Consider the following 26,741-nt stretch of genomic DNA (forward strand, 5'->3'; position numbering starts at 1 on the left):
CAATAAATGTTAGCTGCCAATACTACTTCTGCTACTACTTACATATAGAACACTTAATCAGTCAATTGCATCATCTGTGTTCTGAAGTGCAGCCCAATTCTGCCTGTATTATTTCCATTCCTGCCCTTGAAGTTTCTGAATTAAAAAAATCTATTCTGTTGGAACATTCTTGAGTAGCAATCTTCTTGATTAGCAAAGCGTTGTTACATGCAATGAACAATATTAATTGATCCTTTAGACTTCTTTTTGTTGCACTAAATGAGCCTTTATGTTTTTCTTAGTGGGTCTTAATGCCTTAATTTTTAATTATCTCTTTAATAGCTAAGAAAGGCTCTCCAAGTTCTTCAGTAACAGAATATAAAATCTGACATAGTATCAGAAAGAACTGAGATTTTAACGTGATAAATTGCAGTATGTGAGCATATATTTTTGTGTGCTCTACCAAATCCAGTATTTGCCTTTCTCTATGCCTTCAGAGGCTGAAGCACACAGACCTCTTGGCCCAGACTCCCTTGGTGACTGATGTCAGGATGGGTTTGGCCACTGGGGAGGCACTGTCAGATGACATGACGGTAGAAGGAACCTCAGGTGGTATTTCTTTCCTCTCACCTTCCTGCTTTGGCACCTTGTCTCTGAAAGTAGCTGCATCCCTCTATGATCACAGCACAGAGCCTGGAAAAGTTCTTGCACCCCTGTGTCCTTGGGCCTGGGGATCATAAAGTCTTCCTGTTTGCTTCGTGAACCCTGTCTCTACCTCTGCAGGCATCCCCTGCATTGAAGTCTCTTTATCTGAACCACCTGGGCGGATTTTTTTCTTACCTGTTCTCTGACTGAGACGCTCTTGAAGTCAGAAGTTGCCCCTAAACAGATCCTGAAGCCAGGTTTGAGTGCAAGTTTAAGAAGTATAGGGACCAGTGTTAGGGAAGTGGTTTGGGGAGCGAAGACAGCCAGCTAAGGGGGAGTTAGTTAGCCAGTTACAACGTGTGTGCCTGGGGCTCAGTCCTGCTGGGGATCTCTGAGAAAAGGTAGAAAACACGTGCCTCACCTAAAAGGTGAAGGAGCTGTCTGCTTGAGAGACCAATGGGCAGAGAGTTACTCCTGGCAGTGTTAATTCACTGGAACTGCCAGCCTCTCTTGTCAGGATGGAAAAGAAAACCTTCAGTGCCAGATCTGCACAAACGGGCAGCTGGGAGCAAACGGGACAGCTCAGTGTCTGCAGGTGGTGCTCAGAGTCCAGCTACTGCATGTATCAAGTCTATGTATGTTTCCTTTTAGACATACTGCCAACATCCTCATTTTAGGGGAGCTTCAGTCATACCATCCCTCCTGGGTATTATCAGATGACACTTTTACCTGTAGTCTATCATTTTCCATCTTGCTTGTAAATGACTTCTCCTCCCTAAATATGGTTCCTTGTGCTTTTCTTTACTGGATTTTATTCTGACACTTCCAATTTTACCACATCATTTTGAATTCTGATTTCCTCTATTACACACTGAAAATATTACTTTACCTGATTCTCATCATCCAGGGGCTACTCTGAATATTATTTGGGTCAGGGATTCTCCATGACTTTTGAGAAGCTAGAAAAATAAATAAATGGTGATTAATTTCAAATGCTGCAAACTGTGGCTCCAGATATTCCCAGGGTCCCTAAGGTGCATTCACTTATCTATTTAGTTAACATTTAGGCTGTGTCCACCATGCACCCAGCCCTGAGAATGTTCTGAAGCAAATTATAGAGTCTGTGTTCAAATAAATAAATAATTGAAGTGGAACATGACAAGTGCTATGTGGGTGAATGTGAGTGTGTAGGGAGTGTGGGGTGTGTGTGAGATTACCCATTCCAGAATTGAGAATTGCATCAAAGATGTCTCAGAAGTGAGACTGGGGGAGATGTGGACTGGGAGTTGCAGGGGGCAGGGTCTGGGATAAGGATGCTCCAAATATTTAAATAGACACCAAGTTGAGAGGCTGGTGCCTTCTGAGGAGGTGGAAATGCTGTAAAACTGGGTGCAGTGCAACCATGGTGGAAGCCGAAGGCAGGGCATGGATATAGATGCATAGTCATCAGAGGGTCGACTTTGCTGCCTTCCCACTTCCAAACTAGACTTCTTCTGAGAGCCCCACAAACAGCCAGAGTGAAATGGCTTGCTTCAAATTCTGCTTTTCTCCCTTGTCCCACTTGTGTCCTTTAGGAGACAAGAGTTCTCTGCGAAGAGGAGAGAGCTGCTTCGGAAGGGAGTTGAGACTCTCCAAGGCCTTTAGGAACAGAGAGAAGATGTCTGTGTGCTCACACAGTTGGCAACCACCCCTAACCCAGGTGGTCCCCACTTCTGCGGGCTGCTCATCTGGCCTGGGAAGGCACAGGGCTCTCCTGCTAAGGGCTTCTTAGCACCCTTGTCTGCCTAGCAACGCCTTCCCACAGCAATGCCCCTGCCTTCCTCTTAGCCTCCCTGAAAAACCCGGTGCAAGTAGAGTCTAAGAAACACAGGTAATTCCTCCCAGATGCTCACAGAGCTTGCGCACAGGACAGCAATGAGGAGGGAGTCAGGGGCTGTAAACATTTCAACTTTGGGTCTCCTTGCCTCAGCTTCCTCATCAGCAAAAAACCTCCCAGGGGTTTTGTTCAATGTGTTATCCTACAAAAACAACATTAGTGCTATCTACATTTTAACGAGTTATTTTCCTCATCAGTCCTACAAAGTGATGATTTCCATGGGCTGAGAGTCTCAACCACGTACAAAGTACAGCCGTGTCAGCGTGGATAGAGTCCCACAGCGGGAGGCACAGTGACAACGGGGACTCAGGCCCTTCATTGTAGATACACATTCTGAATCGTTAGAAAATGTTTCCCTTAGACTAACAACTTCATAACATCGGAGTGATATTTCAAACTGTTGCCATAGAACCATGCATCCTTATTGCCTTTGTTTCTCATAATTAAGGTCTGAAGTTTTCCCTTCTCAGGTACTTCTTCATTTGTTTTCTGCGTCAGGAGGTGTCGCTGCTCTGTAAACACCCTCCCTGCTGCAGGAGCCGTGGGCGATTCTGTCCGCCACATCCCAGTCCTTAAACTCTGCTTCTGAAAGAGGAAGGAATCAGGATGCAGGATAAATTCACCATCGTTTGCTTCTTTTCATTCTGCGACCAGCCAAATTCTGTACTCAGCCAAGTACCAATTACCCGTGATCAGTGTGCTATGATGAAGTTCAAGAGCAGATGGACACCCAGTTGGTTTCAAACACTTTTTATTCTTCCTCCTTCTTTACCCCTTGTCTTCCTTTGTGTCTATGTCTGGCAGTCTAACTCTCTTGGTTTCCCTAACCTCCTTGCAACTCCACCAAACCAACAATGACTTCTTTCCCCAGCCTTTCAGAATTTAATGATTTGGAACTTAGCAATGAAACTTCCGGTAAGCAAGGGACATCCTCCACACTGGCTTGGAGAAAGCTATCTTTGGTGACTTGGACTAGATAAATGGATTATTATTCAGATTCTAAGTCTTTATCCAAAATGATTTTATGATCTCTTGTATCCCATAATCATTACTTTTGGGTTCAAAGTACATGGGAATTTGGGATAAGAATCATTAAATAACCAAATCTCTCTCAAATATCTGTGAATTCAGGTATAGAACATATACATGTATATTTATAGTCATGTGTGGAGATCACTAGAATACATCTGAGCTTTTAAGCCATTTCTAAGGCTACATGATCACCAAACTGGCCCTGTGGGCAATAAGAGCTTGTAAGAACCTTTACACACAGATACCAACAGGAAGAAATTCTTGTTTGAGGACAAGATGCTCTATTGTAGATCTTTGAAAAAGCGCACCTGACTCCACACTCAGAAAACTGTCTCTCTATATAGTGAGTCAACCAAAAGTATCATATAATAGGTGGCTATTTATAAATGATTCACTTGGGTCAGCTGATAGAAAAATTGCGAGCAACTCTGCCCCTGGTCAGAAAGGCAAAGGACAGCTGTGGTCATGAGAGGAGGAATCAGAATGGCAGCTGGAGTCCTGTCCTCCCTGAGGATTTGTGGTGACAGCCTAATACTGTGGATGACTACTTCCCAAAGAGAATTACCTTCTGATCAAACACAAGGTTGCTATGGCACATCATGTCCTTTTTGAAAGGAGAAATATGTTGTCTGGTGCTAGGCTCCCCTAGAAAGCAGGGTCTGGGACAAGGATTTGAGTATAAGCGGCTTATCTGTGAGGGAGTCCCAGGAAGCAATGGCAGGGAAGTAGGGGAATGACTCAGGGAAGGGGGGACCACCAATGCAAGTGGAGTTAATCAGCAAGTTACTGCTCCAGGTGACTGGGTCTCAATCCTACTGGACCTCTGGAAGGTAGTGCAAAGGTGCTTCAGAGTTGTCTCCCACCCCTTGTCCCTATGTCCCACCCAGAAGCTGGGAAGCTGCAGTATTTATCCAAGAACTCTTATCCACCATTGGTCGAGAGATACTGCCAGGGGTTAACAACCTTCCTCATCACTTCTGTCTGCCCCCCACATATAGGCTGAGCAGCCAGAGAAAGCAAAGGGGAGACAGGCAGGGGGACAGCTTCACAGAAACATGCGTAGATATGCCTAAGAAGAGATGCACCCATAGATGTTTCAAATGCAGGGGTTCTGGGGTTATGGAAAGAAAATCCACAGAGGTACAATAAACTGGGTAACATCTGTATCAAATGATGGATGCACTTGATTACCAAGGACATTCACGTGGCGTGGGAGAGGGTTGAGGAAGGAAGAGTGAGGGTAAAGAAGAAATGCTGTTGTAATTAACAGTCATCAGAAAGGTCTTAGGCAGGTCCGCCACCAAAATCATAGACTCTAGAAAGAAAAGGACCCACAGTCATTTTCTCAACCACCCATCCAATCAGTAACATGTTGATTGACCTGAATTTGGTAGAGTTTAAATCACCTTATTTTTCTAAAACCACTCCAAATAGACTCTTTTGCATGGTCCTTACTCTGGACAAAAAAAAAAATCTGTGAAGACACTATAGATTTTTGGTCACTCTCAATTACAATGATCATCTCATTTTAATAATTAGGATTCATAAGTTAAGCCACAAATCTTATTCTATCATTTACAAGGAAAAGAAAAATGAAATCACACAACTATATACCCTCTTAAATTCTTTATATCCAAAGAATATTGCCCATTATTTTGTTATAGAACAACACTTATTTCCTCTCAAGAGCACCTCATATTTAGTCTGCAATTTAAGATATTTTATTTTTATAAACACTTTTATTTGGGGTAATTAATTTTGATCTTTGATTAAAAAAAAAACTTGTTTTCAAAAGATCTGACAGGTGGTCACAAATCTCAATTGTGCCTTACCTTGAAAAACATCTCCCTCTAAACGACTCTGAGGTTGCTAAGCTTACTGCCCAGAATCAAATTTAAATCCACGTGCAAAGAGATCACTGAACTGCCCAGGTATATACATCACTCGAGTATTCCAACTTCGGTTATGTACATCCTCCCTACCAGAGAATCAACATTTAGTAATTCCTCATCCTAACAGAATTCTTGAGCATATGTTTAAAAATTTTATGTATAATAAATCAGCCAAATATCAGAACCTGTTTCACCAGTATTGCTTCTAACTTGACATTAATGTCGAGATATACTAAACCCACATTCATTTGTGAAAGCAATAAGAAGGTTAAGATCACTGCTGCATTCACCTTCTTAAATTACTCATATTACATCTTCCATCTAAAATGCAAATACACTCCTGGAACAGGATTCAGGAGAGTTAAGTTTCCACCTTTGTTACTGTATGAAGAGATCTATCTATGAGCCCTCATAAAGATCAGCTACAATTTTACATCAATTGGAAGTTCCTCTATGTTTTATTCCATGGATAAACTTTCGTATATGATTTAAATGAAGGTATTTGATACTACAGGAATTCCAACTCTCAGTGATTTTTTTAAAGTAGCAGATTCAACTTTATTCATTTAGCTGTTTTATTTGGAGGGAATAAGACATTGTTTGGGAATTAATCATTATCCCAGTTCTTACACATCCATTATGACTTTCTATCTAGTTGTAAAATTAGACTTACCAAACTTTAGAAATGTGTAATGATGTGAAATTATGGTGTGGTCACGACAAAGCTCTAAAACTGGAATGCTGGATATTATCCTGGAACAAGTGTGAGTGTAACCTAGGTCAGTACCTGCTTAGCAGCTGGATAAACTTGACAGGCAAGCACTGGATTAGTTCTTAATGCAACATATAAAGGGAAACACTTTCCTACCCCACTCACCACCAACACACAAATTCACAAAACAAAAAGTCTATCTCACAGGTTTACTAACAGAATTAAATAAAATTAAGTACATGAAGTGACTACCCCAGTAGAAATTCTAGTTTCTCCCTATCAATCTGACAACACATCTCTACTTGATTCTGTGTGCCATGCAATCTGAGTGAATCAACATATGGTTCCACGAATGACAAATAAGTCATTTATGATGAGAGAATGTAATTGACCATTTGTGGAGGTAATTGATATTGCTTTGTCAGAAAAGGGATAAAAGTTTCATTCTTTGTAAATCTGACATTATTCATGATGATCTAAGAGTGGGATAAGTCCTTCATTTAAAATGATGCTCTAACACAGTATATCAGGGAGAAATTGATTGGACTTTTCAATTCCACCAAATGAAGAAATTAGTGCAGAAATGAGAGCCTCATTATAACAGTTTATCTCCCTCTTCCATTCTTTCTCCGTCTCTCTTTTTTCCCTCCATTTCCACCTTTTCCTCCTTCCCTGGTTCTGTCTCTCTATTCCACTCTCACATACCCCAATGCGCAATCTTAATAAAGCCAAAGAACAGTAATTATAATCATTTCTAACTCGAAGAGCCATAAAACACATTACATTAGTAGAAACTTGTCAGTAAAGTAGTCTTGCAAAGTAGTCATGAATAGATGTTACATATCCCTAAATCGCAATCATATACTTAGATACTAAAACAAGAAGTGCATTTGAGAAAATGAGTTTTGAATCATATGATTTTTAGTTCAATAGTACATTATAAAAATATGCATTAAGATCAACTTCCTACTGGTGAAGAATACATCGATATACTCACTAAGGCTTCTGAATAAGCTGTGCTGAACAAATTATACCTTCCAAAATAATTCCTCTAAGTAATTTATCACTTCAATCTAATGCAATAACTGGATGACAGCTGCATAAACATATAATTGTTATAAATCTTTGGAAACATATGGAATTTTTCAAATCCCATGATCTACAGTACATGCCTGCCATCAAGGTCCTTTATTTTTTTAGCTCTTTTTAATGACAAATTGAATTATATAAATCTCCATAAGCCAGATAGCATCTGATTGAATGTAGAATACACTAAACTTTAACCTTCCATAATCCAGTGGTCATGATTTTTTATTTTCAGTGATAGGTATTTGATGTATTTAGGGTAAATAAAATGGACTGAGAGTTCCAAAATTCTCATTAGCTTAAACATTTTCAGTAACCTATAGTTGCAACCTATAGTTTTAAGTTGTGAAATACAGCTATGGCTGTGTGTGGTGGAGGGATGTGGGGTGTGTGGTGTGATGTGTTTGTATGTATTTTAAAGAGGAAAGTTACTTTTTGGAGGAGAATTATGAAGGTTTGACCTTGACTTCTTTTTGTTAAAGAAATAATTTTATTTTAGTATAGCATTGTGGGGAAAATTGAACTTTCTGACCAGGATTCCCACCTGGCCTTAATAGCATCCACTGTTTATATAATAAGGGTATGTTTGCAGTGAGGAGATTGCTGGTCCAGGGTGAGGGTGGAGAGGAAGCACCATTCTCTCCTCCCCTCCCTTCCTGGTATGTAATTGGTCAGGTGTCCACGAGTCACTGGGACCCACCCACAGAGTTTCTCCCAAGGCTGGCAGGGAGCAGAGTGTGCAGTGAGAGAGAGAGTGGAGCAGCTGGGGTTTGAAGCAGGGTGTGCTGCCAGAGAGAGAGATGAGCAGCCTGGGCTCTGAGCAAGGAGATACTGAGCCATGAGAATAAATCCTTTCATTTCCCACTTTTGAGTCTTTGCCTTTCTTTGGTCTCACCAAATTCATAAAGAACTTGCCCCAGGTGAAGAATGCCCTCCTCCCAGAGCTACAAGCATACATACATAAAAGTATAAAATTACAAGGGTACAGCTTAATGAATTTTCACAATTCCTGAAACCACAGTGCAGATCAAGGAGAAATGTGCCAGATGCTTTACTCAATCTGTGCTCTGGTCAACTCTACCAAAGATAAAGCATTATCCTGACTTTCCCCACCTGAGATTGGTTCTACTTGATTTTGAAATCTTGATGCATAGAATCACACACATGTATTCTTTTAGGTCAAGAGTCTTTGATTTGGTAGTTTGTGAGATTTATTGTTGTATGCCACATTCTTCCTTACTGCTATCTCATATTCCACTGTATGATTATACCACAAATTTATAAATTTGTTCTAATGTTGATGTATATTTGCCTGGTTTCCAGTTTGGGGCTATCAGAAATAATGCTGCCACAAATATTCTAGTACTTATCTTTTGTTGAACACATGTATGATGCATTCCTGTTCGATATATACATATGTAGGAGTAGAATTTCTGGGTTGTGATCACATGTATATATGAGTTTAGTAGATAGTTCCAATCAGCTTTTCAAAATGGTTACATAATTTACACTCCCACCAGCAGTTTATGAATTACTTACATCTTCATCCACACTTGCTATTGTCAATTTTTTCCATTATAGCTATTCTGGTGGGTATGTAGTGGCAACTCATTGTGGCTTTATTTTGCATTTCCCTAATGATTAATGAGTCTGAGCATCATTCACATGCACTGATCGCTTGGATGTTCCTTTTTGTGCACATCTTTTCAAGTCCCTTGCCCATTTCCCACTGAATTCTCTCCCTTTTTCTAACTCTTTTAATGGAATGCTTTGTAAGTTCTGGGTAGAAGTCCTTTGTTGTATTGTATTGGATACAACATATGCATCGAAAAATACATACATATTGAAATATATGTATTGAAATATTTTCTCACACTTTATTATTTTCTTTTCCACTCTCTTACTAATGCTTTTGATGAACATGTGCTTAATTTTAATTAGGCCAATTTTGATATCTTTTCATTGTATCTATAACTTTCTATGTCCAGTTTTAGAAGTCTTTGCTTCTACCAAGGTCATGAATATATTCTCATATTCTTAGATTTATAATCCATCTGTAACTAATTTATTTGTATTGCCAAAGGGGTCCCAACGGATTCAACTAAGGGAAGTTCAGTGGACTTTATAACCTTTGCTTTTAGAGAGCATTTCTGAGCAACTCCAAGGAGCTAAAGACAACTCGGGCAGACTAATCCAACTGCTATACATTAATTAAGGTTAAAAAGATGGTCAAGCATCTAGTGAACACATGCACTAGTGAATATAGTCTTCTTCACTGTAATTTAAAACAGATGGAAGAGGATATTGTTGAAAAGTATACCACTTATTTATACAGAATGTACAATACTTTCTTCTCCTTGGCTAGTAACCCTTAAACTCTGAAAAAAATCCAAATTCTACAACAAAACAAAAACACCCTCCAAATCTTTGGTGTACACATTTCAAAAATCTTCAGAGACCAGTGTTTTCCAGTAGAAATACAACACAAACACCAAATGTTAATTTTAAATTTCCAAGTAGCCACATTAAAAAGATCAAGTGAAATTAATTTAAATATATATTTTATTTAGCATAAAAGATCCAAAATATTTCATTTCAACATGTGGCACCAGCCACATTTCAAGAGCTCAAATGCTGAATGTGGCTAGTGGCTACCATCCTGGACAACCTTAGCATAGACAGATACATGAATTCATAAATATAATAGATCAATCAATTTTATATTTGTATTGTAGCCAACTATTTAAAGAATAACACAGTGGTTCTCAACATATAGCCTCTATATGGACAGCAGAGGCATCACCTTGGGACTGTTAGAAATGCCAGTTCTCAGCCCCATCCCAGACTTTCTGAATCAGAATCTCTAGGGAAAGGTCTAGCTATCTGTGTTTCTGTGATTTTTGATGCGTGCTCCAGAACTCTAGAAATAACAGGGTTATTTTCATTTTATTCAATGATATTAACTTTGTATTAGAACATTATAAATATATTGTCTGATCTGAAACATAAGCATTTTTGGGTGGTGTGTAGCCTTACAGTCAGGTTATCACCTCACATATTCCAAATTAGACCTCTCATGGCATGACAAACTGTCTAGTACTCTCTGCAACACACATGTGGGAGAAAGCTTCTTTTTTGTTTACTGATGATTCCCAGTTGCCACAGACATCTATTAAATTTGCAGAAGCAAAGAGTTGGGCACACACAGCAATCATCAGAGCAAGGAAACTGTATTATAGAGAAAGGGAAATAACTACCTTTCCTTTATTCGTTCTGTATGAATAAAGTGAATATATAAAGAGGTGCTTGAAGAGCCTTTATTTTTTCAATATTCATTTCTTTGGCTTTGGATAGATGATCTTGATATGTGATCTTAAAACCCACTTTTTTACATTAATATCTCCTCAAAGGCAGGGAGCTCTCCCCATACTTCTCACTGTGGTATTCCCAGCATCATAGCACCCCTTCTTGGGGTTTCTGAGTCTGCTGCTGTTTTGTTCCTTCAGTTTCACTTTGTTGTTATACTCTACAAATGAGTGAAGTTATTTATTACTTGTCTTTCTCTGCCTGGTTTAGTTCACTGAGCATAATACCTCTGGCTCCATCCATGTTGTTGCAAATGGATTCGTTTTCTTCTGATGGATGAATAATATTCCATTATATATATATATATAATTCCACCTCTTCTTTATCCAATCATCTACCAATGGACACAGGTTGCTTCCATATCTTGGCTATTGTAAATAGTGCTGCCATAAGCATAGGGGTGCATGTACATTCCCACGAATGGTGTAGGAGGTTCCCCTTTCTCCACATCCTCACCAGCATTTGTTGTTTCTTGTCTTTTGGATGTTGGCCATCCCAACTGGTGTGAGGTGATGTCTCACTGTGGTTTTCATTTGCCCTGATGATTAGTGATGTGGAACATCTTTTCATATGCCTGTTGGCCAGCTAAATTTCTTCTTTGGAGAGGTGTCTGTTCAGATCCTCCACCCATTTTTTAATTGGGTTGTTTGCTTTTTGGGTGTTGAGGTGTGTGAGTTCTTTATATATTTTGGATGTTAACCCTTTGTCGGATATGTCATTCACAAATATATTCTCCCATACTATAGGATGCCTTTTTGTTCTGTTGATGGTGTCCCTTGCTGTTCAGAAGCTTTTTAGTTTGGTATAATCCCATTTGTTCATTTTTGCTTTTCTTTTCCTTGCCCAAGTAGAAGTGTTCAGGCAAAAGTTGCTCATATTTATATTCAAGAGATGTTTACCTATGTTTTCTTCAAATAGTATTATGGTTTCATGACTTAAATTCCATCTTTGATCCATTTTGAGTTAATTTTTGTGTATGGAGTTAGACAGTAATCTAGTTCCATTCTCTTACATGTTGCTATTCAGTTTTGCTAAGACCAGTTGATGAAGAGGCTGTCCTTTCCCCATTGTATGTCCATTGTTCCTTTATCATATATTAATTGACCATATATGTTTGGGTTAATATCTGAACTCTCTATTCTGTTCCACTGGTCTGTGGGTCTGTTCCTGTGCCAGTACCAAATTGTCTTGATTATTGTGGCTTTATAATAGAGCTTGAAGTTGGGGAATGTAATCCCCCCAGCTTTGTTCTTCCTTCTCAGGATTGCTTTGGCTATTCAGGGTCTTTTGTGGTTCCATATGAATTTCAGAACTATTTGTTCTAGTTCATTGAAAAATGCTCTCAGTATTTTGATAGGGATTGCATTGAATTTGTAGATTGCTTTAGGCAGGATGGCCATTTTGACAATATTAATTCTTCCTATCCATGAGTATGTATTTCCATTCATTGGTATCTTATTTAATTTCTCTAATGAGTGTCTTACAGTTTTCAGGGTATAGGCCTTTCACCTCCTTGGTTAGGTTTATTCCTAGGTATTTTATTCTTTATGGTGCAATTGTAAATGCAATTGTTTTTCTGATTTTTCTTTCTGCTAGTTCATCATTAGTATATAGGAATACCACAGATTTGTGTGTATTAATTCTGTATCCTGCAACTTTGCTGAATTCAGATATTAGGTCTAGTAGTTTTGGGGTGGATTCTTAGAATTTTTTATGTACAATATCATGTCATCTGCAAACAGTGACCATTTAACTTCTTCCTTACCAATCTGGATGCATTTTATTTCTTTGTGTTTTGTATTGCCATAGCTAGGATCTCCAGTATTATTTTGAATAAAAGTGTTGACAGTGGGCATTCTTGTCTTGTTCCTGATCTTAGAGGAAAAGCTTTCAGCTTTTTGCTGTTATGTATGATGCTGGCTGTGGGTTTATCATATATGGCCTTTATTATGTTGAGGTACTTGCCCTCTATACCCATTTTGTTGAGGGTTTTTATCATGAATGGATGTTGAATTTTGTCAAATGCTTTTTCAGCATCTATTGAGATCATCATTTGACTTTTGTCCTTTCTGTTGATGTGATGTATGATGTTGGTTGATTTTCAAATATTGTACCATCCTTGCATCCCTTCTACTTTACTTTTTTCAAATCTACTGAGGTCCCTCCATTCTTCTCAATAGAGCTAAATTCTCCCACTCTCAAAAGGCTCCCCAGAGACTCAAGGTCATATGAGACTATGAGTCTCCATAGTCATATCCAAGTCTCCAGTCCTCTACCCTACTCAGTCCAACATCTGCCAACATGATGTCTTTTGTTTATACTTTTTGCACCATTCCAATTCATAAACTTTCTCTTGCCATGCAGATGCCGGCTTCTTAAAAGCTAGAACCACAGTATACATTGTTTTTTTTTTAATCTTTCCTACACCTAGCTTAGTGCATAGAACATATTAGACATAATTATGCCTTGACTTAGACGAGATACTTTTAAACAATATATATTTTTTTAGCCTACCAGTCCTAGCTTACCAATGCTATCCTGGTATAATTTACAGCTCTCCCTTTTACTCTCAAACCAGCCAAAATTATAGCCACACCCTAGGCCTGAATTGCATCACAGTCTGCCCTGCAATGGCCAAAGATAAGTCTTTCAAAGCTGCCATAGATGCCCTTTGGCTTTCAGAGCATGTCTTAAGTTGGCAATTAATTACCTTCAGCCTAACATTTTCTTTTTGTTGGTCAAAAGTAGTCACCCTCCTCCACAATCCATATAATCATCTTTGCTCTAATATTCACATGTGCTGCAGCTAGTTGGTGTCCTAACACTTGACCCTCCACCCACGTCTTATCCCAATTTACTACAGGTGAAAGCTTAAATAACTGTGATGCTACTGCAGACCAGGATTTAATTTTCATTCCAATTTACCACAAAAAAGAAATGTGGTCCCTATTGCTTTTAGACAGTTTAGTAATCCAATTCCAAAATCTATCCACATGGTCCTTTCTATAAGTACTTGTTTTAGGTTAGCTTCCCAGGAAAGTGACCCTGAGACAGGCATTAAGTGCCAATGCTTTAATTACAATATGCAATCTCAAGGCAGGAGAGAGATAAGAAAGGAAATGAGGCAGCAAGGCATAGGAACAAGACAAGGTGATACGTTATTGTTCTGGCCTCTGTGTTACAATGAACCATGACGAAGCACAGCTTGACAGCCCAGCAAACACACCTGCTAAGTGATGTGGACACCTGCAAACATGCTGTACAAGGACATATGCCTTAGAATCAGCCATCGGAGAATAAATGGAGAGGGGATTTATCTGCCTTGCTTCCTCCTCTCTCCTGTAGGAGCAAACTTTTAAGGATCTAGGTTAGTGGGTGTCAGCCAGGGACAATTTTGTCCCCCAGAGTGACATTTGACTAAAGATGTTTTTTTTATGTCTATAGACTTTTTTTTCTTCTTATCTCAACTGGAGAAACTATTGGCCACTAATGAGTAGAGACCACGGATAATGCTAAACATGCTATAACACAGGACAATATCCCACCATAAGAATTATTTAGACTGAGTTGTTGTTAGTGCTACTGCTGACAAGTCCCATTCTAGGTGATGGTGCAGCCAAGGGAATCTGAAGAGGTACGTGAGATGTGTCTGACAAAACAACCCAGCAGAAAAAAAGACAGATGATATGGAAGACATTTCACAGGAGAGGAAACACAACTGAACCTCATTAGTAGAGAGGGAACTCACATCACAATAAGGTATCATTTCAAACTCAATTATCTGGCAAAAATTATGTTACTGACAGCACCAAGCAAGGGGAGAATGGGTCTCAAGGGGAATTGTCATTTACTGCTGGTGGGGATTGTAAACTGCTACCATCTGTTTGGGAAAGATTTAGTATTACATTGTAAAGCTGAACACTTACACATTTAAGGTGACCATTCATGCCAGTTTGCCTAAGGCTGTCCTGGTTTTGGTACTGAAAACACTGCATCCTGGTAAACCTGTCAGTTTCCAGGCAAACTGGGATGGTGCATCACCTATATCTTATATCCTAGCAATTCACTAGTTATGTATATAGCCCAGAAAAATTGCATGCACACCAGGAAATACATAAAAAATGATCATAGTACCATTGTCTATAGTAGAAATTTCAGAAAATAGAAATGTTAATCTACAGAAGAATAAACTGCTATACATTCACATAAAGTAATATTATTTAGCTGTGAAAATGAGCTACGGCTACATGTAACAACATGGTTGAATCTCAAAAACATTCAAATGAAATGAGTAAATCTGTAAACTATATGAGTATGAAATCACTATTACAAAGCTCAAAAGACAGCAAAAATTAATAACATTAAATACAAATACATCCACATTTGGGCCAGTTTTGGAGGATATGGTAGGAAATGGCAAATTTAGAGCAGTGGTTACCTCAGGAGGGAAGGGGAGGAGATGAAAAGGGGAGGCACTTTATTCCCCAAGGAAAAATTAACTAATCAATTATTAGATTCCCAGAGTGTTCATTGGATTTTTTCATCTTTGCTATCAAAGATTTAACTATGTCATTTATTTTCCTTTGGCTGTTATTTTCTGTTTATTTTACCTCTAAAAAAAAATTCATCTCCATCTCACTTTTTAGAAATAGGGAGCAAAGAATCACCAACATATTTGGGAGAGAAGAATGAATGTAATACATTCTCCAAGCCAACAAGGGTATTTTGGCCCCTGGTTCTCCATTCACAGGTCTAGTCAGCATTAACTTCCACAGTCAAGTTCCCAAGGAGTGAGTGATGCTAACTTGTATCAGCCTGTTAAGCCTCACACTACAATTTGCTGCTGTACCTGGTCACTTGGGAGAGCACCACACATAAACACAGGCCCAGAAGAACAATAAAATCACCTAGGAACTAACTGTAGAATAAGACTTCTATTTAATTTACACAAGTCAGTCTCAGAGCAAAGAAATCCATGAACTGAAAATTATCATTTCACACATACATCCCAATGGAAACATGCACAGATCTCTATATAACTATGTTCCTGATGTCAGTGGGACCCAAATATCTCAGAAACCTGCCCCGGAACTTGGCCTCGTGTGAGTTCAAAGCCATGGAATTTTAGCTTGGGACTGAAATCTAAATATCCTTTATTAGTTTCCTCAAAAACCACTCAATAGGCCTAGCATGCTTACTGAAGGCACATCACAGGAAGAGTTTCTATCCTGTTATCTGCGCCATCGCATTACCTCCCTGAAGCCAAAAGGTCATATGCTGAGAAGTAGACACTTGCATTCAGGTCTACTCTCCACCTCATATTTTCCTCTAAGAACCCATCAAGGTATCTCTTTCTCCCTCCCCCTCTTTTTGAAATAAATACAAATCCTACAAATCATTTCCTAAGAGAAAAATCTTATGATTTTACTAACCATATTGCTGTAGCTATCTGTCCACCCACCTATTTATTTATTCATTCATTGACCTGATTTTGCTCATCTTCCCATGTACTTATCATTTTTTTCATAAACATTATTCTTCCCACAAACTAATATTCATTTTCCTGAATTCAGGTACATTCACATACTTCTAGTCTTGAATCTTGCTCTCATTTCTTGCCTCTTCTCTTTCCCTCAACACCTGTCTTCCTTCCCAGGTCAGCTGACAGCGTCAGGGGCACCTTTGCCTTTGAACACTTACTGTCCTTCTCACCTTAAATTGGCTTCCTACTTTATTTGGTGAGGGAACACTTGCTCACCCTGTATGCTTCATCCAGATGTTTCTCTTCTTGGTAGACTGCAATCTAGATATTCCCCTTCCTGTACCAATGCCCTTCTGCAATATGACTTCGAAGCTTCTCTGACTAAGAAGTGGAATCTACATCCACGTTCCTTAAGTCTGGGCATGCACTGTGAATTGCTCTGGCCCATCTAATGCAGCAGAAATGATGGTTCTGAGCCTAAGCCTTGCACTCTCTCATTCACCCTCTTAAGTCTTCCTCAGCCACCATGTGAAGAAGCCCAGGCTAGCCTGCTGATGAAGAGAGTTAACCCTGCTACACTTGCTCAATCTCCAGATACGTGCATGAAGCCATCTTAGGCTACCCATCCTGTGGCCAACCTGTCAGCTGATGATGACAAATGAGTGAGCCTAGTGCCGATCAGCCAAGCCTCACCCAGATCAGCAGAACTCAACACAACCATGGATGCACATGCAAGAATGTATGCTTATTGTTTTAAGCCTCAAAGTTTTTTGTTATGCAGAATTATTGATACTCTTCTTTTTTATCCTGTTTAATAGTAGCAACATACTTCCATTATAGACCTTATAATACTACATGTTGTCTTATCTTTCTCTTCTTGTTCTCCTTGAGAACAGGGGCAATTTTTTGTTTTGTATCCCCAACATCTTAATTGTGTCTGCCAACTATTCAATAAATGGCTGTCAGAAAAATATCAATAATTAAGTAGTTATTGAAGGACTTCAATGATGCCCAAGGGATGGTTTTGGAGGCAAACCAGGGTCAGAATACCAACTGTATTTCCTACATGTATGACTCCAGAGAATTTGATTAACCTTGCTCAATCTTACCTGCTCATTTATAAAAGGAAGGCTAGAATAATGTACATGCTGCAAGACTGTGGTAATTAAATGTCTGTATACATTTTACTGTATCATTTTATGTAGTGTGTGTGTGTGTATGCAATTTATACACACACACAGCATAAAGCATTTGATATAGTACATGGCTTAGGGTTACTTGAGAAAGTATAGCTCTATTAATATGATCATGATCATCATCATTTTCACTTCTTGTAGCATCAACTGTAGGTTCTCTACACATATCCCCTTGGCATTCTTGACCTGATGGTGGGTTCCAATGGCAAACATGTGGGACTCTTTAACTGAGGGCTTCCTCTTGCTGCTGGAGTCCCCTTGACACCCATCTATCATAGGCTACAAGTTTTGGGAAGCTAACAGCCTACACTTCTATCCAGGGCAGCAGCCCTCAACCAAGGCAGATCGGAGAAGCTGGCTATATATCCCAATTCCCTTGCCTTGATTAGGATAAATCCAAGGGATGTTCTATGCATATTCCAGAATTACCTAAAGGAATCATGTGCGCCTTTTGCTCACAGCAGTGATAAGGTACCTTTTATACTTTCCTTCTCTGCCCCATCTCATCCCCACTCCACTACAAAAGCATCCTATCACTTTCAAGTAAACACCAATAGCCAATTCTTTTTGTCTCACCATGTGATTCTATGGAAATCAACTTAAAACATTATATTTTTTTTGTTTTATTTTATCATTACTGATTCAGAATTCAATTACTTTTTTTTCAGGGACTTTGACTTTCATTGTTTCATTGAAGAGCTTAGTTTTTTAATGATGTGTCCAGCTAATCAAATAGTTGTATCCAGTGCAGTGAATGACAAGACCAACCACAAAATGTCTTCTTGGATATTTTCGTTATAGCTCAATTCTCTGAACATACACGGACAAGGTTGACTTGCAGTTGATCTTGGATAGTTCTGTGTCTATCTTGAAGAGCACCTAGAACCAGGGTATTGATTCCTGGCCAAGGCAGAGGTGAAATGTACTAGTTAGTGATTTATAATGTGCAGTCAGAAGTCTAAAGCTTCCCCAGAGGCATCCTGTACCAGCTTGTCTATGATGTTTATTGAAATTGTATGGATTGATGACTTGTTTATGAAGATCTGTCTACCTGTTCACAAAGCCTTCATTTAACTACCTGGACTATAGAATACGCTGCTCAGTAAGCTTTATCCTAAGCTCTGCTGAGACTAAGGTGTCACACATGCATCTTGGTGGTTCACAATCGAAAAACTAAAGATGCACTTATGTGATGGAGGAAGGGCTCTGGGAACTATACCTGGAAGTCCAAGTCCTCTCAGATGTTTGCTGGGCTTTCATTCTACTGCTGCACCCTATCCTTTGCCTTTATTACAGCCTTACATGGATCTACTTTGTACAGTCTTGAAGTCTTCAGTTACCTGGCACCATATAATTGCTGCACTGAAGCTGTTCTGATGACCAGAAGACTTTTGAGAGGGTCTTAGGTGGAGGAAAGAAGGCTTCCCACAGCACCCAAGTTTAGAACCATTTCAGAAGTTTATGAGTATTGGAAAGCAGGGCTCAATACTTTGCTGAGCTCTTAAAATATTGTTCCGCTGAGTTTTGAAAACCCTTCTGAACACAGACTTTGAGGCTGGCCCATGCTCCAACAGTGGCTGTTGGCTTCTTGAAATCTTGGATCTACCTGCTAAGGTCACTATGTAATTCCCTACTCCCTCCCCACTCCTCTGTGGGCTTTGCACACCGGTCACATACCCCAAGACATGAAGCCCCCACTGTGGAAGAGTGTTAACTTCTCTGGCAAATGTTGCATAAATCCACACTTTCTTGCCTTTTTGAAATACCAATTGCAAGTTGTATTTTAGCTGTTCCTTCTATGTTCCCACTAGGAGTAATCCAGTAGGGAATTTTCATCTTGAAGTCATGCTTGAGTGACTTGAGCCATCAGTACTTTAAAAATGCTTAGGTTTCTTCTCTATAAGGGCACCTCCATCCAGGTTGTCCCTCTGTGATGTGAGTAATAATGTCCTCATAAGTCAGGAACCATGCTGGAAGCAGGAGAGAAGTTGCAAAAGCCTCTGCAAGGCTCAAGTCTCCAAGTATTACAAGATAACCTGCCTACAACATGAGGTTTCAGGGCTGAATTTATTTCTTTTCACCTCTGGGCATCAACCCTCTCTAAGTTTCAGAAGCAGGCCACAAACACGTACAGCTCTTCTCTGAAACCACAGGATAAATGACCATTTCACTACTGCATACTAAAACACAAGCAGCATACCCTTCATTCGGAAATTAGAATTGTGTTTGGGGATTCATAAAGACCACTGGCAGTCATCTAGAGTAGACCCAAAATGTATTGCAAATGCATCTTTCTTCAGTGCCGTGTCCTTAAGCCAACTCATCCTTTGCCAATTTTTGTTTTATTGAGCTATAACTGACATGTAACATTGGATTTGTTTCAGGTATACAAGATTTGATATTTGCATATATTGTGAAATCATCACCACAGAGTCTAGTTAGCATCTCTCACCACACAGTTACAAGTCCTTTTTTCTTGTGTTGAGAACTTTTAAGATCTATTCACTCAGCAACTACTGAGGATGCAATACAGCATTATTAGCTATAGTCACCAGGCTGTACATTAAACCCACAGCACTTATTTGTTTTGTAACTGAAAGTTTGTACCTTTTGACCATCTTTAACTCTTTTGCCCACTCCCCACCTACTACTTCTGACAACCATCAATGTGTCTTCTGCATCTGTGAGCTGTTTTTTTTTCTTTTTTTAAGATTCCATATGTAAATGAGATCATACAGCAATTGTCCTTCCCCATCTGACTTATTTCACTTCATGCAATGTATTTGAGGTCCATCCACATAGTTGCAAATGGCAATATTTCCTTTTTTATGGCTGAATAATATTCCATTGATATATATGTAAAATTTTAAAGGGCAAGACCATAACATAATTTATTTCCCTACCTTTTTATGATGGCTGTGGATGAATCAGACTCCAGAGGAGTGTGGCTATTTCTGTTCTGCAACTTTTCGTTGGAGTTCTTTAGTGTTCTTCATTTTTCTTCAGTGTTCATTTTGGCAAGAGGTGGAAGCATTTCGCCACAGTGTATTTCTGTAACAACATGGCACCAATGTGAATCAGAAGCCTGCCAACATGACACTCTGTTTAAAAATAAATATATAACCTCATTTACTTCATATTCTCCTACATGCTACACATCTTTTCTTTATTGTTCCAATCACTTTCTCAGGAGTGCAGCTACTGATCTGTATATGATGATCAAGATCTCCAGGCAGTGTTAAGGTCCCCTTAGCACCTTGCCTGCATCTGTCACAGCACTTTCTCTAATCATTCCACTGACCATCTATTGAAGTCCATTTTTCCAATAGATGGTAAGCCCTATGGGGGTAGAAACTGTGTCTCTGGTCCCTGAATTTCTGGGGCTGAACCCACTAACCACTAATTAATAATTATACATGTTTAATAAAGTTGATTCTCATTATTTTCAGTAGTTATGTTCTACAAAGTTGCTACAAACACCAAATTAATGAATGCTGAAATACTGCTCCTAGGGGACTAGGTTTCTGCTAGTCTCTGGTCTCAATATTCTCATTAATCAACCAATTTTTAACCTTGTATTTTATGTGTCTTTCTTTAAAGATACTTTATTTAATATATAATATTGATTCATTAACATTCAACTCAGCCAACAGCACTAAACTCATGCCTGAACGAAGCTCACCTAAGACATGTATCTTTTTCATAAGGCACATCACAGCCTTCTTGCACTTAGGAATACTAGACAGCACTTCGGCACTATGTTGGGGGCTATTTCAAATAACAAAACAACAATAATAAAAAAGTGAAAAATAGAAAAACCATAAGAAGGTGGATCTGCAAATACAGAAATCAATGAATAATGAGGATCAACTGTATGTACATTAGCTGAATCAAAGTTATATGTAGATCTCTAAGTGTCTAACCTTGATTTTCATTCATAACAGCAGTGCCATTTAAATAAGTAAATAATAAATACTATTGATTAGGACAGAAAGGGACTAAATACAGATTTCATATGCTTCATGAAAGATACAGGAGCTGAATATAGTTATTATCTCCTATCCTATTAAAAAGACAAATTCCAAATCCTAGTCCTTTTTTTCTTCCTGATATGAATCATGGCTCATCCAATCTTCAGACAAGTCCAAAAAAAACTTCCCTTAAAGTAATTATAGGTTGATAGTCTACCTTCCATTCCAGGAGAACCTAAACTGCTCCCAGAAGCCAGCTCCATTTTTCTCCTGGGATAATAAGAAATACCTGCTTTTACTTAATTACATGCATCAGTTAACTGTAGGTACACAACGTACACACTTAGCTGACTTGTATTTTCTGTCAAAATGCCAGTACTTTGGGACATAAAAATGGAGGTATCACATTTCTACTTCCTAATGCATTTGAAAAATGCTCAAGACTTCCTTAGGAATACAGAGTTCTGTTTTAAAGCTGTTGCAAAGATTTTCCAATTAAATTTACTTTTCAATATTTTAAACTGGTTAAGTTTAACCTTGATATATTTGTAGTTCATGAATGTAATTTGTTTGGAAAATCATCTTAAAAGCATATGTTAAAAACATAGGTTTTCATTACCATTCTTAAAAACCTATGTTTTAAACAATTATGGCTAAGATCAGTAAGACTTCCTAAAAATAATATAAAATAACAAGATATACTAGAAGGATGGCTCTGAAAACTGAGTTCTTACATGCTTTTTAGTTAAAAAAGCAGCTAAAATATAAGTAGACAAATTCACTTTAAAGTCTTGGCATAGTCTCTTCATATATTTCAGAGTGCCAGAAGGTAAGTCACCTTGTTAGGAAGTGAGATTTCAGGATTTATATAATCATATGGGTCTATCACATAAATTCTAAATATTTTACAAAAGTAATTATGTTGATTCATAAAAATAAAATAAATTAAATGCATCTTATATTTTATTACTACCATTATATTACAATTTCTATATAATTAACCAATGTTTTGAGCTTACTTTGTAAGAATTATCATTACTTTAAATTTCCTATTTTTACTGCAAATAAGTAATAAAAAAATCAGATGCCATTAAATTACTTTAAAACATGCTTAAATCATCACTAAAACTCTCAAATATTTTTCTCTTTAAACATGTACTAAGAAACCTTTATCTAGATATCTCTGATAAAGTCATATTGCCACTACTGACCTAGAAAAGAAGATTTGAATGTTCAGTAGACAGTGCTCAGATAAGAGCTGTATCATTCTGAATGTGTTGATAATGTACATCTTAAAATGAGGTACTGATGCCAGTTAAATGTAATATTTGCATTTCCAACCTTTAAAAGGAAGGGCTTGGCTTTGGAATTGATAATTTGAGCCAATTCATTACAGACAGCTGCACAATTTAGGCCAATTCATTATTCCTCAAGTTTATTAATTCATCTGAAAAAAATGGAGATGGACACCATTTTCTCTGGCATAGAGTGGTCCTTAGGATGAAGTGAAAATGGCCAATATAAAGTATCTAGCCAATACTGAATAGTAAAGAATGTTAGTTCTTGTCTTTATTAAGTACAACACCAATCCAAGCAGCATTTTAGATAATTGAATTTAGCTCTTAAAACCAAAAAGCAGAGAGACCTGTCACCTGTGAACTGCAAAAATCTAAGTTACAGTTTCCCTACATTTTGACTTACCAGCACAATACACATCTCTATGGCTGTGATTGTGTGTGTTTGTTATAAAAACCAAGATATATTACCCATCAAACAAGCATGACTAAGTTTTTAACACATAAGCCTATGTCATTTTGTGCATTTCATTTTCATGCATAGTCTGATATATCCGCCCTCAATATTGAGCTCCTGACCATCAGGTCAAACAAAATCCCAAAAAACTACGTTACAAATGGCATCTGACTCTGAGATAGAGATTTACGACTGGGCTCATTGGCGATTTACTAAAAAACTCTAAGATGCTATTTAACATGAAACAGAACAAAGATTTAGCATCAACCATATTAATGCAAAGAGTTCTAGTCCCTGAACTCTTTTTTTTTGTCTCCTCTCATTCAAGGCTGAGAGCATTTCTGCAGATACAGTTTAAAGTGGTTTAGAGACAGGATGAAATGGTGCCATCAACCCTACAATCTTAGAATGTCTGTTGCATTATTCACCTTTTCACCCACTTGTACTCAGAGATGCAAATGTGTAAATGGTAGATTTTGATATGTCGTCAGTGTTATTATGGTAGAAAAACAGGACTTTTTTCTCTCTCTCTTTCAAAAAGAACAGGCTATGACCTTGGCCTCATTAATCTTGAGTTCTGACCAAATGAACTCCAATGGGTTATAAAATCATGAAAAATGCTAAATCCCATCAGGTCAAGTTTTCCAATAACCCTCAAGCACTGGGGTAAGCAGAGAAAAATAAATGGGTTGTATGGAGAAAACCTAACACACAATTTATTTTTTAGCCTTTTATTTTTTCCCACTGGGATAGAACCTTTCCAGAGGAAATCAAAATGGATCATCGTTCTTGAAAATATATCTTCACCACTGTGCCATATTACAATAGCTTTTTCTTTGTGTATACTTTGTAACATGAATAATTCTATCCTTTTAGCTAGATGGTATACTTGTCATCTAATAGGAGAACTCTAGATATACAAAACAGTTTCATTACCAGGTTTGATAGTATAAAAGCCAAGCAGAAAACAAGCTGGCAGAGACAGCATAATATAAACCACCTCTGAGGACTTGAAAACAACATCACATTTGTTTCCTGCTACTCATCTGCCCCTCTGTGATCTTTGTCTCTCTATATAATAAAATATTTATAGCCAGAACTCAGCATACCCTCCTTTCTTCACTGTTGGAATAAGGTGTGTTCTGCCTCCACAGGAGAAATCAACATTATAGAGACTCTAAAAATTTGAACACCTAACTTTGGAATATAAGAAAACCTGACCCATTCAAAAACAGATTTTCTTTCATTCAAAGCAAGATAACTGATGTGAGGGACGGCATTTTTGCAATGGTTATTTATGCACACACTTGTTGACTGCACCGAATCGTCTCTAGGGAAACTTCTTGGGAGCCTACAGAATTATGTGCCGCCTGGATTTCCTCAAATATGGATGGAGCACTATTTTGTTTTTCTTTCCAAGCAAAAATGAGCCTTGATTTTTAAAACCCAATCTCATCTTTTCCTACAGGAAAATACCCTGTTTGAATGTTTGGCTTCTATCTATGAGACATGTCCCCTGAGACAAGGGAAGGATTGAGCTTTTCAGGACTGTGAACTCTTCGTAATAATCTCATTTTGAGGCTCTCTTCATCTGGAAGAACAATTTAAATGGTTGGCTTTTATTTTAGGAGTAACTATTCTTTGTGCTAAAAAACCAAGTGAACAATCAAGTTTGGATATATTGACTTTCTAGTTGAATAGAGAAAGCAGTTAAAGTTTTTATTTGCTACATGCCCCAGGTTCTAACCCCATTGGCAAGTACATGCTTTTCAAACTTAATTGACTAAACCATTCTGTATTGGGCTCATTTCCAAGGTAATGACTGCATGTGCTCACATGGCACATAGTCATGCAATTTCCAAAGGATTAAGTGAGATGATGTACATTTAAGAAACTTAGATACTCAAGCATCATATGACATTAGGTTGCGAAGAGGCATTTTAATTCCTACGTGTTTGAATTATCCAGAAAATAAAGTTAGTCTCACATAGAAAACAATAAAAGATAACAGCTTAAAACTTGGTGATAATGTCTCTGGAATATGAGGGTTCTCTAATCTCCACTTCAATGGATCTGCCCTTTCAAGCTGAGCCTGCTGAGCTTAGATTTCCAAAGACAGATGAGGAAATGGGGGAACAGTGGTAAGAATGGTGGGGAAAGAGACACACAGAGAAGGGACCAACCATGAAGTCCATACTTCCAACCACTCCCCTCTCTACGGCTTCTTAACTGGGGTCTTAACTTTAAGTCCTTGGGCTCATGTAGACAGAATTCATGGATTCTGTGAACTTGGATGGGAAAGAAGTTATACCATTATTTTCATTAGCCTTTAACAGGCAAAATATCCCAGGAATATTCTAAGTACTTGTGGCCAAGAAAATGTAAACTTTCTCATATCACATTACAACTGCTGTAGACACCTTGAAATATCCGCTACACTCATCAATTCTTTGAATATAAGGTAGTTATTAGATCTGTCAGTAGGCCCTATTATATTTCAAACTAAAGAAACATGTATCAACATAGCACAAATTTATTTTATTTAATGTTTTGATAACTCTTTGTCAATGTAAGTGGTTTCCTTTATAACCCTAGGTACTGTATTTGATGCATTTTAAAACATAATATTGCCACTGTGGTAACCCAGCAATTCTACTCCTAGATACATAGCCCAGAGAACTAAAAACAGGTACTAAAATTTTGGTACTGGAATGTTTACAGTAACATTATTCACAATACCCAAAAAAGGGAAACGCAAATGCTCATCAACAGATAAATGGATAATGAAATATGGTATAGCCAGACACTGGAATATTATTCAGACATAAAAAGGAATGGAGTACTGATACATCCTATAAAGTGGATAAACCTCAAAAATATGCTAGTTTTTCAATGAACTAGAGCAAATAATCCTAAAATTCATAGGGAACCAAAAGAGTCACCAGATAGCTAAAGTAATCCTGAGAAAGAATAACAAAGCTGGAGGGGTTATGATCCCTGACTTCAATCTATACTACAAGCTACAGTAACCAAAACAGTATGGTACTGGCACAAGAACAGATCCATAGATCAATGGAACAGAACGGAGAGCCCAGAAATAAACCTCTGCATATATGGTCAATTAATAAACGATAAAGGAGCAAAGGAGAAAAGACAGTCTCTTCAACAACTGGTGCTGGGAAAAACTGGACAGCTACATGTAAGAGAATGAAACTGGATTACTGTCTAATTCCATACACAAAAGTAAACTCAAAATGGATTGAAGTCTTCAATGTAAGACATGAAACCACAAAGCTTTTAGAAGAAAACGTAGGCAAAAATATCTTGGACATAAGCAGAGGTAATTTTTTCCTGGACACATATACTTGGGCGAGGGAAACAAAAAATGAACAAGTGGGACTAGATAAAACTAAAAAGCTTCTGTACAGCAAAGGACACCATCAGCAGAACAAGAAGGCACCCTACAATATGGGAGAATATATCTGTAAACAATTTATTCAATGAGAGGTTAACATCCAAAATATATAAAGAATTCACACACCTCGACACAAATAAATAAATAAATAAATAACCCAATAAAAAAATGGACAGAGCGCCTGAACATTTTTCCAAAGGAATACAGAGGGCCAACAGGCATGTGAAAAGATACTCCGCTTCACTAATCATCAGAGAAATGCAAATCAAAATCACAATGAGATATAACCTCACACCAGTTAAAATAACCACTATTCAAAAGACAAGAAATAACAAGT

At 38.1% G+C, this 26,741-nt stretch overlaps 1 protein-coding gene across 2 annotated transcripts in view; it reads right to left on the reverse strand.

The window, feature by feature from the left end:
- The window catches only part of PAK5 (p21 (RAC1) activated kinase 5), a 258,183-nt gene that overhangs the window by 123,668 nt on the left and 107,774 nt on the right, over positions 1 to 26,741 (reverse strand). For both annotated transcript variants that reach the window (XM_037017616.2, XM_037017617.2), the window contains exon 2: positions 20,170 to 20,317. The gene's annotated coding sequence lies outside the window, so the exon portion shown is untranslated. The remainder of the gene's footprint in view (positions 1 to 20,169; positions 20,318 to 26,741) is intronic.

The sequence above is a fragment of the Manis javanica genome, chromosome 5 (genome assembly GCF_040802235.1).
Source record: "Manis javanica isolate MJ-LG chromosome 5, MJ_LKY, whole genome shotgun sequence".
Classification (NCBI taxonomy): domain Eukaryota; kingdom Metazoa; phylum Chordata; class Mammalia; order Pholidota; family Manidae; genus Manis; species Manis javanica.